Here is a 15,584-nt window from a genome sequence, read left to right as displayed (position 1 = left end):
AGACCACTTCAAAAACCCTATAATTATTGAGGAAATTGAATTCATAATCCAAATATTTACAAAAAAAAAAAGAAATATCCAGGCTCAGATGTTTTCACCAGAAAATTCTACCATATGTTTAAGGAAGATTCTACACAATCTCTTTCAGAACCTAGAAGAGATAACACTTCCCAATTTATCTTAGGAAGTTAGCATTACCCTTTTATCAATACCTGACTAAGACAAGAACAAAAAAAGAAAACTTCAGACCAATATCCCTCAGGGATTTAGATGCCAAAACCTTTAAAATAACATTAGCGAATAGAATGTAGCAAAATAAAAAAAGAATTATATATTATAACCAAGTGGAGTTTATACCAGGAATGCAAGGCTGACTCAATTTGTGAAAACTAATCAATGTAATCTACCATGTAAACAAACTGAAGACAAAAAAAAAGTCATAATGATCATATCAACCAATGAAGGAAAATTATTGGACAAAATTCACTGCTCATTTATAATAAAAACTAAAACGCAGAAGTAGAGGGGAAGTGCATTTCCCAAGGAGAGAGGAAAGGCATGTACAACAAACATTATCTTTAATGGTACAAGACTGATTGCTCTCCTCCTAAGATGAAAAACAATGTAAGAATGTCTGTTCTCACCATGCTTCTTCACTGTAGTACTGGAAGTTCTAACCATTATATTAAGTCAAGAAAAGAAAATAAAAGGTGTACAGATTTGAAAGAAAGAAATAAAATTGTTCATATTTGCAGACGACATAATTTTCTATACAGAGAATTCCAAGGAATCTGTTAGAAGTTAAAAAATGTCCTGAAACTAATGAGTTCAGGAAGATCACAGGATACAAAATAATCATACAAAACTCAATTGCTTGTACACATATAGCAATGAACATGTGGAAAATGAAATTTAAAATATAATACCACTCACAGTCACTCACAGTTTATTATTTGTTTAGAAAATAATAAACAAATACTTAGATGTAAATCTAACTAAACATGTACGGGAAAACTACTAAACACTGATGAAATAACTCCAAAAATATCTAAATAAATAGACATAATGTGTTCATGGGCTGAGGGACTGAGCATCATAAAGATGTCCATTTTCCCAAAACTGACATGCAGGTATAAGGCAATTCCTCTCAAAATCTCAGCAATATTTTTTTGTAAATATAGATAATATTATTGTAAAATGTATATGGAAAGGTCAAGGATCTAGAATAGCTAAAACAATTTTGAAAAAGGAGACTAAAATGAGAGAAATCCATTTACCAGATTTCAAGATTTATTACACAGCTACAGTAATCATGACTGTGAGGTATTGTCAGAGAGATAGACATATAGATCAATGGAGCAAAATAGAAAACCTAGAAATAGACCCACACAATATATCCAACTGATTGTTGACAAAGATACAAAAGCAATTCAATTGAACAAATGTATCCTTTTCAATAAATGGTGCTGGAGCAATCAGATATCTAGAAGAAGAAAAAATTAATCTAAGTTTCACTCCATATATAAAAAGTAATTCAAATGGATCACAGGTTTAAATGAAAAAAACAATACACCTATAAAACTTTTAGTAAAAACATATAAGAAAATGTTCAGGATCTAGGCTAAACAGAAAGTTCTTAAATCTAACACCAAATGCAGAAATTATCTTTAAAAAGTTGATAAAGTGAATTTCATCAAAATGAAAAGCATTTGTTCTGTAAAAGACACTGGCAGGAGAATGAATGGACATGGTACAGTGTGGTAGAAAATATGTGCAAACTACATATCTAAGAAAAGGCTGCTATATAAAATATATAAAGAACGTTCAACACCTCCAATTAGAAAATAGGCAAAAGACAAGACAAGGTATCTCACTAAAGGCGATATACAGCTGTCAAACACATGACAAGAAATTCAACATCTACTCTAAGAGAAATGCAAACTAAAACCACAGTGAAATGTCACTACATACCTCAGAATGCTAAAACTAAAAGTTAGTGATAGCACCTTATGCTAGTAAGGATGTGAAGAACTGGATCACTTACACATTGCTGGTGAGAATGTAAAGCAATACAAGTACTCTGGAAAAGTCTGGTAGTTTGCTTTTTAAAACTAAATTTGCGACTACCATATTACCTAGCAATTGCACTCCTAAGCATTCATCCCAGAGAAATAAAGACATGTTCACACAAAAACTTTATGCTACTGTTTATAGAGGTTTTATTCACAATAGCTAAAAATTGGAAACATACCAGATGCCCTTCAATGGGTAAATGGTTTTCTAAATTACGGCGTATCTATGCTGTGGAATATTTCTCAGCAATAAAAAGAAATAAAACATTATTACATTGAGAGATCCTTGTGGGATGGAAAAGTTCTGTATCTTGACTGTATCAGTGTTGATATCCTTGTTGTCATGTTGTACTAAAGTTTTGCAAGATGTTACCATTGGGGGCAACTGGGAAAGGATACAGAGGATTTCTCTGTATTACTTCTTATAGCTGCATGGGAATATAAATTTTTAATCTCAAAATTTAGAAAATTTTAAAAATCCCTATTATACACCTAAAAATTTTTATGAGGGTATATTTTATGTTAAGTATTCTCATATTTTTACCACAATAAAATTAAAAAGACAGAAAGAAGAATGAAAGAGAGAGGGGGAGAAAGAAGGGATGGAAGGAGGAAGGAAGGAAGGAAAAAAACTCCCTACAATGATTATTTTATTTTATTTCTTTGGTTTTATTTTTGAGATGGAGTCTTGCTCTGTGGCCCTAGAGGGAGTGCAGTAGCACAATCTCAGTTCACTGCCCGCTTCACCTCCTGGGTTCAAGTGATAGTCCTGCCTCAGCCTCCCAAGTAGCTGGGATTACAGGCACATACCACCACACCTGGCTAATTTTTGTATTTTTAGTAGAGACAGGGTTTTGCCATGTTGGCCAGGCTGGTCTTGAATTCCTGGCCTCAAGTAATCCACACAACTTGGCCTCCCAAAGTGATGGGATTACAGAAGTGAGCCACTGAGGCCCGCTAACATTGCTTTTTAATAGTGCAGATTCTACAGCTCCAACCCCGAGAGTCTCACTCATTCATCTAAACTGGGATTCAAAAATCTTCCTGTTTAACACCCCCATCCTCATGATTCTGATAGAATGTCCATAGACTTCAGTGAGAGGACAATGGGACACGAAGTCACGCTCACAGTCAGTGGAATGTGCCTCTAATCAAACTGCTTTCTATAAGTCAGCTCTGCTCCTGCTTTTCAGAAGAAAGCCAAACCACTAGGAATCAGAATTTCTGTGTCCAGGCTCTATTCTGTCACCAATCATCTGCTTTCCAATTTCCACACCATAGGACAAAGGGCCTCCTCCACAGAGAACTGCCCTTAGTGTAAGACTTTGGCTAAAGGAAATTATATCTTGTAGACATTTCTTTAGCAGTGCATTGGGAATCACCCACACCTATTGGGTCATAAAAATGTAAAAAGTAAGCTATGGTCTTCTTTGTGAATAAAATGTATCAAGAAACTAATTTACCTGCAAATGCTATCTACAAAACACAACTGAAAAGTATGTTGCCACTACTCACATTTCAATGAATTTTCATTTGTTCCTCAAAAGAAAAATTAAAATTACATCTTTCACAAAGTGAATTTTGCTTTCAGACATAGGTAATAACAAGAAAGAATATATTCTAATCTTTTAAAGCACTCAGGTGTAATTAGAGGCAGGCTACTTTATAAAACTTAATTTCATGCTGATCTAGAAGAACAAGGTCTATATAACGCAATATAGAAGAGACTAAAAGGAAAAAAATGGAGATTGTCTTTGGATTTGAAAAAACAAGTGGTAGCAAGACATTACCTAAGCCATTTGCCTATTTTTTTGCTTTGGGTTTCATTTTGATTGGAATAGCCAAGGTAAAAACACAATTTTAGATCAAATATGATGGGTAATACAGTGGACTGCTGAATAGTTCCAGAAATCAAATTCCTTCTTCCCATGCCTGAAAATATAGTCTGGTTGCCAGCACTAATCAATAGCAAATATACTGATCAAGGAAAGGAAAATTTATTGGGTTAAGTAATAAATATATAAAATGTAGTTAGAGATATTTTTAAGTTACAGTTAGTTTTAAAACAATGCATATTTGGAAACGGCTTAGATATTTCTTTTAAAAATTATAATGTATTATATGAGGAGAATTAGATAAGCATGATTGAGTTTCAAGAAGAACATTTCTTGGTCAATAACACACATCAAGAGAATTACACATGGTAAAAGGAAGTGAGGGTGTTCAGCTTGGGCATACTTGTAGTAACAAGTGGAAAGGAAGCACTGGACATAAGCTAATATAGAGGACAGTCACCAAGATTACATAAGGAAAGATTTTCATTGTAGGTGAGAAATTTTTTAAAAGGATGGGTTGTAACAGTGAATTTTGATAATTTGGGGGGCATAACACCTGCCTCCCACTGGCTAGGCTGTAACAAGTATTAAAAAACAAAAGTGACTCAAAATGGCCTTAGCTGTACTGTCTGGCACATCTCCTACCTGGAGATGGCACAGCCAACTCTTCTGGTAGTTTTCATGAGTTAAGTTGGGTAGCATTGTTCCTTGTTACCATCAGAGACTTTATCCAGATAAGCAAAGAAAGGATGGACAGCATATCATAAGACTCCCCAAGTTTTTCATTTCAAAGAACACAGAGACTACCTCACACTCATTAGGACAGCTACTATCCAAAAAAAAGAAAAAAGAAAAGAAAAGAAAATAACAAGTGTTGGCAAGGATGTGGGGAAATTTGAACTCTTGTGAACTATCAGAGGAAATGTAAAATGTGGAAAAAACATAACGATAGTTTCTCAAAAAAAATTAAATGGAATTATAAGATCTATCAATTCTACTTCTGGGTATACAACCAAAACAAATGAAGACAGTGTCTCAAAAACACATTTTAACCTATATACATAAAAGCATTATTCATAATAGCCAAAAGGTGACAGCCAACCAAGTGTCCACTGGCAGACAATGGATAAATATGTGGTATGTACATATCATGGAACATTATTCAGCCTTTAAAGGAAGGAAATTCTGACACAAGCTACAACATGAATGAACCTTGAGGACATTGTGCTAAGCAAAATCAACTAGTCACAAAAGATAAACGCTGTATTATTCCACTTATATGAAATTCTTAGAATAGTCAAACTCATAGATACAAAAAGTAAAATGGTGGTTTCCAGGGGCTCGGGTAAGGGGAGAATCAGGAGGTTTTAATGGATCTAGTTTCACTTTGGCAAGATGAAAAGAGATCCAGAAATGGGTTGTACAACTATGTGAATGTACTAAACGCTACTGAACTGTATACTTAAAATTGGATAAGATGGTAAATTTGATGTTATGTGTATCTTACGATAATTGTTTTAAATAAAAGAACATAGACTTCTACTGCTATTTCTTCAGCTTTGGAAGTCCCCAGTGGCTCCAGCACAACCTCTGTTTCCCTTTGAGATGAAGGTATTAGGAGATCTGTAGGGAAGAGACTGGGACACCCCAGACGCCAGGAAATGATACGGGACAGACAGGGTCAAAAGTCATCCCTCCACCCACCTAAAACAAATGCATATTTGACTGCTTCCTCTACTCTGTGTTTACTTTATCTTAAGTAAAAACGCAGATTGACCCGAATGTGAGACAAATGAATAAAATAACTACTACTCTACCCTTTCCTTTTACATGTAAAATGTAGATTCCCTGAACACATATCAAAGCCTCAAAAGAATGCAGCCGTTTGCCCTTTTTATCTACTCTGCCACTTTTTTTCTTACCACTTTCCCCTATGACCCACTCTTTCCTCTTTAAATACTGAAGTCACAAAGCCCTCTTTGGAAAAAGCGTAAATCACAGATGTTCCTGTGGTTTGTTTCTTTTTCCTGGGCACATCCTCAACCTTAGCAAAATAAACCTCTAAATTGATTGGGAGAAAAGAACATACAGAAAATATAATATTTTTACAAGAGTCAGAAGTAAGCCTAAAGAGACTGAGGGACCTCTATCTGGCACTTCACTAAAAAGTCATTACCATTTCCATAAACAAGCATAAGAAAAGGAAAATGTGAAGAGCTAGGGAAGGTGTTAAATGCAGAATTTTTATAAAATTTCCTCTTAAAATATTTCAACATTTTTTTAATGAAGCCATTTAGCCATTAAAAAAGTGATATAAAAAATTGTATGCATGGTTAGAGTTAAGACGGTTGTATTAAATTCCTGTTCATGACATTTTAATGATAATCTCTATAAATTCTTGATGGACACCATCAATAAGAAACTGTTCTTACGAGTAGGTGATTAAAAAAAGAAAGAAAGAAAACCTTTTTCTGCCACCATTCAAAAATTTACAACAGTTGAAATTATATTTAAGGAATTAAGAGCTCTTCCACTGACAAATGTAACTGTTAAATTTCTTGTAATAACATGAAGACATTTTAAACGCAATTGAACTTTTTGTATCAAGTATTTCAAAACAATGAGGAAGCCTTAATTTTTAGAATACATATATTAGTAGAAAAAAAACCTGCAGCTAGCCTGGACATAAGTAAAAGCGCCATCCACAGGTGGACAGAAGTATCTGACATTTGACACAAAAGAGCTTCTTGATTCCTATCTGGGGGTACAGTCACAGGAACCTCCATCTAGTCTGCCAATCCCACCACTATCCCCACTGGCATCACCTTAACCTATATCCTTGGCCAGTGCTCTTAAGATATCTAGAACATGAGACCCTTCAGTAGCACCCAGACTTCTTATGCATAATGAGCAGCAGGATGCCCTGCAGCAGGCTGCTGGAGGAGATGAGGAGGTAGGCATGCCCTCATTCAGAAGCCAGGCCAGATGAGTACCAGAAGTCCTTCACCATCCTCAGCTCACAAGGGGAGTGCGCTAGCAGACACTGCTCCTGGCCACCCTCTGTAAGAAGCCTCAGGTAAGACTGCTCCCTCTAGAGCCAGCTGCCTGGGAGTTCCAGTCACCTTAGCCTTCCTAAGGGCTTAGGGGACCATTATCTTAGCATGCCATGGCAAACCCTATGGGGAGCACTACACACTGGGATCCGTTGGGGGGAAATGGGGAAGGGATGGGGGGGTGGGGAGGTGGGAAGAGAGAGCATGGGGAGAAATGACAGATACAGGTGAGGGGATGGAAGGCAGCAAACCACACTGCCATGTGTGTACATATGCAACAATCTTGCATGTTCTTCACATGTACCCCAAAACCTAAAATGCAATAAAAAAAAAAAAAAAGAAAAGAAACTCTAGGATAGGGAGAAAACACAATCATTTTAAATAAATATGGCACATAAGTTCATTCTTCCAGTAGATATTCAGATGTGCTAGCATTCATTGCTTACAGAAGAGCTTTTCAGTGTCTCACTTTTCCTATCTGAAATGTGACATGACACCGGACTTACATGGTCCTTAGTTGCATGTTGTGAATATCAAATAAGCTTCTGACCTGAATAAGAAACACAGAAAGATCACCAAATAAAACTGTCGGAACACTGTTGTCACTCACTTGCTCATTCGTTCAAGTAACACTTACTAAGCACCTCTTATGTGCCAGGAAATGTTTTAGACACTGAGAATAAAGTAATGAACAAAATAGGCAAAATGTCTTCCTTCATCCAACTTACATTCCACTGGGGAGAGGAATACATTTTTTAAATATTAATAAAGAAATTATATAGTATTAAAGTACCTGCTATATAGAAAAAAATTCAACAGACGGATAGAGAGTGCCAAAGTGAAGAAAGTTGGGGAAGTTTGTGATTTTAAATACAATGTTCAGAAAAGATCTTGCTGAGAAGGGGATTTTGAGCAGATTTGAAACAGATGAGGAAACGGCCAACATGGATATATGAAAGGGAATCATTAGAGAAAATGGAAGTGCAAGCCCCTGGGGAGAGCATGTCCATCTTCAGGGAACAGAAAGGATGCTGGAAAGACTCAGCAGTGTGGGAAAGAGAGAAGGCTGTAAGCAGGAGGTTACATCTTCACGTAGGGTGTGAGGGGCAGATCCTGCGGAGCCCGCTAGGCCACTGGTTTCTACTCTACAAGAAATAGGGAGCCACTGGAAGGTGTTAAGCAAAGGGGGAACATGAGTTAAGTCTTAACAAGATCACTCTTTTAACAAGAGTTAGTCTTTAAATCACTCTTGTTAAAACAGTGACCTTGTCAGCTGGGCGCAGTGGCTCACGCCTGTAATCCCAACACTTTGGGAGGCCGAGGCGGGAGGATCATGAGGTCAAGAGATCAAAACCATCCTGACCAACATGGTGAAACCCATCTCTACTAAAAAATACAAAACTCAGCAGGGCGTGGTGGCATGCGCCTTAAGTCCCAGCTACTTGGGAGGCTGAGGCAGGAGAATTGCTTGAACCCGGGAGGCAGAGGTTGCGCGGTGAGCCAAGATCAGGCCACTGCACTCCAGCCTGGCACCTGGCAACAGAGCAAGACTCTGTCTAAAAAAAAAAAAAAAAAAAAAAAAAAAAACAGTGATCTTGTTGTGTTCAGCATAGCCATAAAGAGGTAGGGTAGCATCAGGGAGTGAATTCAAAGGTGGCTGCAAAAATAAAGCTGAGCAGTAATAGTAGCTTGGACCAGGAAAGCAGTGTGGATGGCAAGAGAAGTGATCAGATTTTGGGTGTGTTTCTTATTCCTGTTGGAATGCATGTAAGACATGAGAGAAAACAAGGAATGGGCAATTCCAAGGTATTTGACTTGAACAACTGCAAAGAAGTCCTTTACTGAGATGTGGAACAGCTTTAGAATAAGACAAAATCTGGAGATCAGTTTGGCAATGCTAAAGTTTAAATACTTATTATTATCCAAATGGAGTTTTTGAGGAGGCACACAGATACATGTGTCTGGAGTTCAGGGAAGAGGAGGCAAAAAGAGATCCTTGAAACCATGAGAATCTTGCAAATAAAAGTTCATCTTTAGGAAAAGAACCAAAATAATAAGACAAAATGTCTAAACCCAAAAGGCCCAAGAATGGGTCCTGAAAAGAGAGATGTGGTATGAGGGGCTTTCCAATAACCCACCCTACAGTCGGAGAAGTTTTTCCAAAATGCAGGCCTGCTTATGCTATCCCTTTGCTCAGGACTCTTGCACAGCTCTCAGGCCCAAGAATGAAGTACAAACTCCTGAGCATGACTTGAACCCTCATCATCTATCAACTGCTTAACACCTCATTCAGCCTCATCTTTTGCCACACCTTCGCTCCCAGTCCTTTCCCCACAAAAGCATTCTCCACTTCAAAGAGGCTGGCTGACTTTTTAAAACTCAATACTTCTAGCTATCTCTGATGTTTCCCTTCCCCACTCTCTTACCCAGACTAACCCCTATTGCTCTTTCAAGTTTCTGATAAGATACTCTTTCATTCCTTACTCTCGTTGCCTTTTAACCCACTCGACTATAAACTCTGTGAAAGGCAATGTATTCATTTTTTTGTAGCTGCTGTAACAAATTACTACAAAATTGGTGGCTTACAATGGAAGAAATTTATTCTTTCTCGGTTTGGGAGAACAGAAGTTGGCAATTTTGGTGGGCTGAAATCGAGGTTTGGGAAGGGCCCCAGTCCCAGTGGAGGCTCTGGGGGACAATCCTTTTTTGTGGCCTTTTCCTTCTTCTGGAAGCTATCGTGCTTCCGAGGCCCACGGCTCTGCATCTGCCTTGCTTTATCACATTGCCTTCTTCCTCATCTCCCACATTCCCTCTGCATCCCTCTTAGAAGGACACTGTGATTGCATTCATGCCCACCCAGATAATCCAGAGTAATCTTCCCAATTCAACACCCTTAACTTCTGCACATCTGCAAAGCCTCTCTTACCATCTAAGGTCACATATTCACAGGTGCTGTGGGTTAGGACTTGGATCATTATTTGTGGTCATTATTCAGCCATCTACAGTCAAGACTGGCTCTTCTATTCATCACATTATCCCCGGCAGCAAGTGCTACATCTGCCACGTAAGAACCCAGTTAATGGTACTGAAGAATATGTGAATGAATTTAGTGAGTTTTTATCACCTGAATACTTCATTAATCTTCCTCTTAGACACAACAAGAGATAAGCCATTACAGTAGTCACGCTTCTCCATGGTTTCACTTTGGAGTTACCGTGATCAGTTTCAGTTTGCAAGTATTACATGGAAAACTTCAGGAGTAAACAACTCATGAGTTTTAAACTGCACGTTTTTCTGAATAGGCTGATAAGATCTTGCACCGCTCCACTCCATCCCACCCAGGATGAATCATCTCTGCCCAGTACATCCCTGCTGTATATGCTACCTGCCTGTTATCACTCAGCAGACATCTGAGTTACCTGTGATCACTAGATTATAAGAAAATGGAGGGTGAGCATGGTGCATGTGATATTTTGAGAGAGAGACTACATTCACATAACTTTTATTACAATGTATTGTTATAATTGTTCTATTTTATTGTTGTTGTTGTTAATCTCATACTGTGCCTAATTTCAAAATAAACTTTATTATAGATATATGTAGGAAAAAAAACATAGTATAGGGTTTGGCACTATCCATGGTTCCAGGCATCCACTGACATCCTGGAACATATTCTTCACAAATAAAAAGGGACTACTGTATTTCTTATCAAGTTATGTTTGATAAACAAAAAGTAGTTTTCATTTGATCAGTTTTCCTCCTAGTATCAGATTTGACAAAGTTTATTAAGCTAGGGAAAAAAAAATCCTTGGTCAGGTTATTAAGATGAAATATGGAAAAGAGCACGGGGGTTCTTATCAACTTAAATCTTACTATAAACTTCTAATTGCCTCCCCAAAATGCAAATAATAAATCCTTTTGGGAAGACCAGAGCTTGCTGTGAGAATGGCTAATAAGGGCTGGTGTGGGGGATTCAGTTACCGGGAGTGAATGAGGTCCTGGGAGTCCAGATCCCAAGGATACACGTTAGGCTTAATTTTCTTAGCTTTATCATCCCAAAATGCCCCCTTTCTGATTAAGTACCAGTAATGTTCCCTTGCATAATGGAGTTCATTTAAAAGTTTAAATTTTTGAGAAAATCATACAAAGAAAATATAAAACACAGCTAAGTAATTTTAAAGAGAATGTGAATACGGGCTACTCATAGCACATGACTACCAAGAATAAAAACATTTCTCATCTTCCCTTCCTGTTAAGTGCAGCCAGGTAACTAGTTGCTGAAAAATGGGGTATAAATGGAAGCTGTATGTAAAACTTCTAATAAGTGCTCTTAAAGGAAGAAGAATGATGCTTCTCTCCTACCTTTTTCCTTACTCCTGGCCAGAGAGTGGGCATGATGATTAGAGTTCAAGCAGCTATCTTGGAACATGAGGCAACAGGTTAAGAGTATCAGAGAAGAAAATGAATGCTGATATCATTCATTTTCTGAATCACATAACTACCATAAAAATCCTGGATTGCCTACCTCTGGAATCCTCTGTGGTAAACAGAAATATACTTCTATCTTAGGTAAGCCACGGTTACTTTTATTTATCTGTTATTCAGAGCTGAATCTAATTCAAAGTGATTCAGAATGTGAATACCTGGAAGTGAGTACCTAAAAAAAATCAGGTATTGGCTTCTTGGGTGTGATAGGCAGGAGGTGTCAAAGAATTATTGCAGGGCAGAAATCTAGGAACCCTCTTTTCGTGATGGCACAACTCTCTCATAACATAGTGACTGGTTTCTAAGAGGAAGCATCCCAGAAAGACAGCATCACCCTTTATGACCTTGCCTTGGAAGTCACATGGTGCCATTCTGCCATACTCTTTCATTGAGGCAGTCAAAAGGTGCAAGTTTCAGGGAGAGAAAACATAGAATCTACTTCTTGATGAGGAAATAACTGATCATTTTGTAAGAACTCATAGGATAGGAGATACTGTTACAGCCATCTTTGAATGGGGGAGAGAGGTCTATAACTGTCTAGACTTCAGAATATAATTCCTGCTCCACTCCCCTCAACAAAACAGTAAAAATAATAAGTGATGTGAAAGGCTCCATGGGGCTTACTAATCATTCTTGTCCTTGATGTCCTTGCACAGAAAGAGAAAAGAAAAAACTCCCCAGGAACAGAGCCAGAACTATACAGGACAATGGACGACGGAGTTCCTTTCAAAGAACACAATCAAGGGTTTCCAGATGGCTAATGAAGGAACTTATCCCTCACATTCCTGCCTGGAGGGAATTTATAATTTCTAAGGACTAGTGAATGATGGTTGTTGTCATTCTACCCATTTCCACATGGGAGGTTTTTTTTATGATTAGCCTATTCCTTCTCCCCAGGATGGTATGTTAGTTATGTTTATGACACTTCGTCTTTTAGTTTATGCACTACCAGAACTTAAAAAGTCACAACCAGGCCTTAAGGATAGGTTTGCCTGACTCCCAGAGATCCTGGACTTTGAACTTCAATTAGTAACTTAATGGGATTCAGGTTTATCACCCTAAAAAGGAAGAGGGTGGCCAAAAATCCAAATTTGCCCTGAATGTTCATATTCTCCTTTTCCCATAAGAATAGGGCTTTGCATTTTTAGCTAGGCACTTGGCCCCACAGAAAACTAACTATATCCCAGCATTCACTGGAGCTGGGAGTTGGCATGTAATTATGTTCTGAAACATGGAAACATCATATGTAATTTTCAGGAAGTGTCCTTAAATAAAGAAGACATGCCCTTCATCAATCCCTTCTCCTTGTTGCTAACTGGAAGACCAAACTGAATTCAAGTGACCATCTTGGGCCATGAAGCCAACACACTATGCTGGTAGAGTAACAAAAAAAAAAAAAAAAGATTGTAGTTCCTTGTTGACTGCTAACCTTCAATACTAATCCTGAAATGTTTACTTCAAGATTCCTTTATATGAGATAAAAACAAACTTCTATTTGTTTAAGCTGTTATTTGGGATTCTTCTGTTAGCACACCAAATCCTAATTGATACAGCATACAGTTGAAAGGGGAAAGATGCTATAATGTCAAGTAGATTAAAATAAACATTAGTCATATAACAACATCCTGGTTCACAAAAAAAAAAAAAGAAAAAAAAAAAAAACCTGAGCGACAAAAAGTGATTCAGAGACGTCCTCTGCTGCCACATGTCTGCCAAAGACAGCTTTCAAAATTTGAATTTGATCTCATTAACTCTCTAGATTAAAATTAAAATCTCTAACCTATAACCCTTAAAATTAAAAACCTCTATCCTGTAATTTCACCTGGGAATATGATTACATACTTTGTACGTAATCATATTTCAAAGTATTCGTTATTTTTCTCTACTTATCCTTTTGTTGACATTAGAAAGCCCCAAATTACCAAGCTTTTTTTTTTATTGCATTTTAGGTTTTGGGGTACATGAGATGAACATGCAAGATTGTTGCATAGGTACACACTTAGCAGTGTGGTTTGCTGCCTTCTGTCCCCTCACCTGTATCTGTCATTTCTCCCCATGCTATCTCTTCCCACCTCCCCACCCCTCAGCCCCTCCCCCATTTCTCCCCAACGGACCCCAGTGTGTAGTGCTCCCCTCCCTGTGTGCATGTGTTCTCATTGTTCAACACCCACCTATGAGCGAGAATATATGGTGTTTGATTTTCTGCTCTTGTGTCAGTTTGCTGAGAATGATGGTTTCCAGGTTCATCCATGTCCCTACAAAGGACGTGAACTCATCGTTTTTGATGGCTGCGTAATATTCCATGGTGTATATGTACCACATTTTCCTTATCCAGTCTATCATCGTTGGGCATTTGGGTTGGTTCCAGGTCTTTGCTATTGTAAACAGTGCTGCAATGAACATTCGTGTGCACGTGTCCTTGTAGTAGAATGATTTATAATCCTTTGGATATATACCCAGTAATGGGATTGCTGGGTCAAATGGGATTTCTACTTTTAGGTCCTTGAGGAATCGCCACACTGTCTTCCACAATGGTTGAATTAATTTACATTCCCACCAACAGTGTAAAAGTGTTCCTATTTCTCCACATCCTCTCCAGCATCTGTTGTTTCCTGATTTTTTAATGATCGCCATTCTAACTGGTGTGAGATGGTATCTCAATGTGGTTTTGATTTGCATTTCTCTGATGACCAGTGATGATGAGCATTTTTTCATATGTTTGTTGGCCTCCCGTATGTCTTCTTTTGTAAAGTATCTGTTCATATCCTTTGCCCATTTTTGAATGGGCTTGTTTGTTTTTTTCTTGTAGATCTGCTTTAGTTCTTTGTAAATTCTGGATATCAGCCCCTTGTCAGATGGGTAGGCTGCAAAAATTTTTTCCCATTCTGTTGGTTGCCAATTCACTCTACTGACTGTTTCTTTTGCCGTGCAGAAGCTGTGGAGTTTGATTAGGTCCCATTTGTCTATTTTGGCTTTTGTTGCCATTGCTTTTGGCGTTTTGGTCATGAAGTCCTTGCCTACACCTATGTCCTGAATGGTTTTATCTAGATTTTCTTCTAAGGTTTTTATGGTAATAGGTCTGATGTTTAAGTCTTTAATCCATCTGGAGTTAATTTTGGTGTAAGGTGTCAGGAAGGGGTCCTGTTTCTGCTTTCTGCACATGGCTAGCCAGTTTTCCCAACACCATTTATTAAACAGGGAGTCCTTTCCCCATTGCTTGTTTTTGTCAGGTTTGTCGAAGATCAGATGGTTGTGGGTATGTTGTATTTCCTCTGAGGCCTCTGTTCTGTTCCATTGGTCTATATCTCTGTTTTGGTACCAGTACCATGCTGTTTTGATTACTGTAGCCTTGTAGTATAGTTTGAAGTCCGGTAGTGTGATGCCTCCCGCTTTGTTCTTTTTGCTTAGAATTGACTTGGCTATGCGGGCTCTCTTTTGGTTCCATATGAAGTTTAAGGTGTTTTTTTCCAGTTCTGTGAAGAAGGTCCTTGGTAGCTTGATGGGAATAGCGTTGAATCTGTAAATTACTTTGGGCAGTATGGCCATTTTCACGATGTTGATTCTTCCTAACCATGAACATGGAATGTTTCTCCATCTGTTTGTATCCTCTCTTATTTCGTTGAGCAATGGCTTGTAGTTCTCCTTGAAGAGGTCCTTTACGTTCCTTGTTAGTTGTATTCCTAGGTACTTTATTCTCTTTGTAGCAATTGTGAATGGCAGTTCGTTCTTGATTTGGCTCTCTTGAAGTCTATTACTGGTGTATAGGAAGGCTTGTGATTTTTGCACTTTGATTTTGTATCCTGAGACTTTGCTGAAGTTGTTGATCAGTTTCAGGAGATATTGGGCTGAGGTTATAGGGTCTTCCAGATATACAATCATGTCATCTGCAAATAGAGACAATTTGATTTCCTCCTTTCCAATTTGGATACCCTTTATTTCTTTTTCTTGCCTGATTGCTCTGGCTAGAACTTCCAGTACTATATTGAATAGGAGTGGTGAGAGAGGGCACCCTTGTCTAGTGCCAGATTTCAAAGGGAATGCTTCCAGTTTTTGCCCATTCAGTATGATATTGGCTGTTGGTTTGTCGTAAATAGCTTTTATTGTTTTGAGATACGTTCTGTCAATACCTAGTTTATTGA

Source organism: Saimiri boliviensis, chromosome 1 (assembly GCF_048565385.1).
Source record: "Saimiri boliviensis isolate mSaiBol1 chromosome 1, mSaiBol1.pri, whole genome shotgun sequence".
Taxonomy (NCBI): Eukaryota; Metazoa; Chordata; class Mammalia; order Primates; family Cebidae; genus Saimiri; species Saimiri boliviensis.
Note: the sequence above shows the minus strand (reverse complement) of the source record.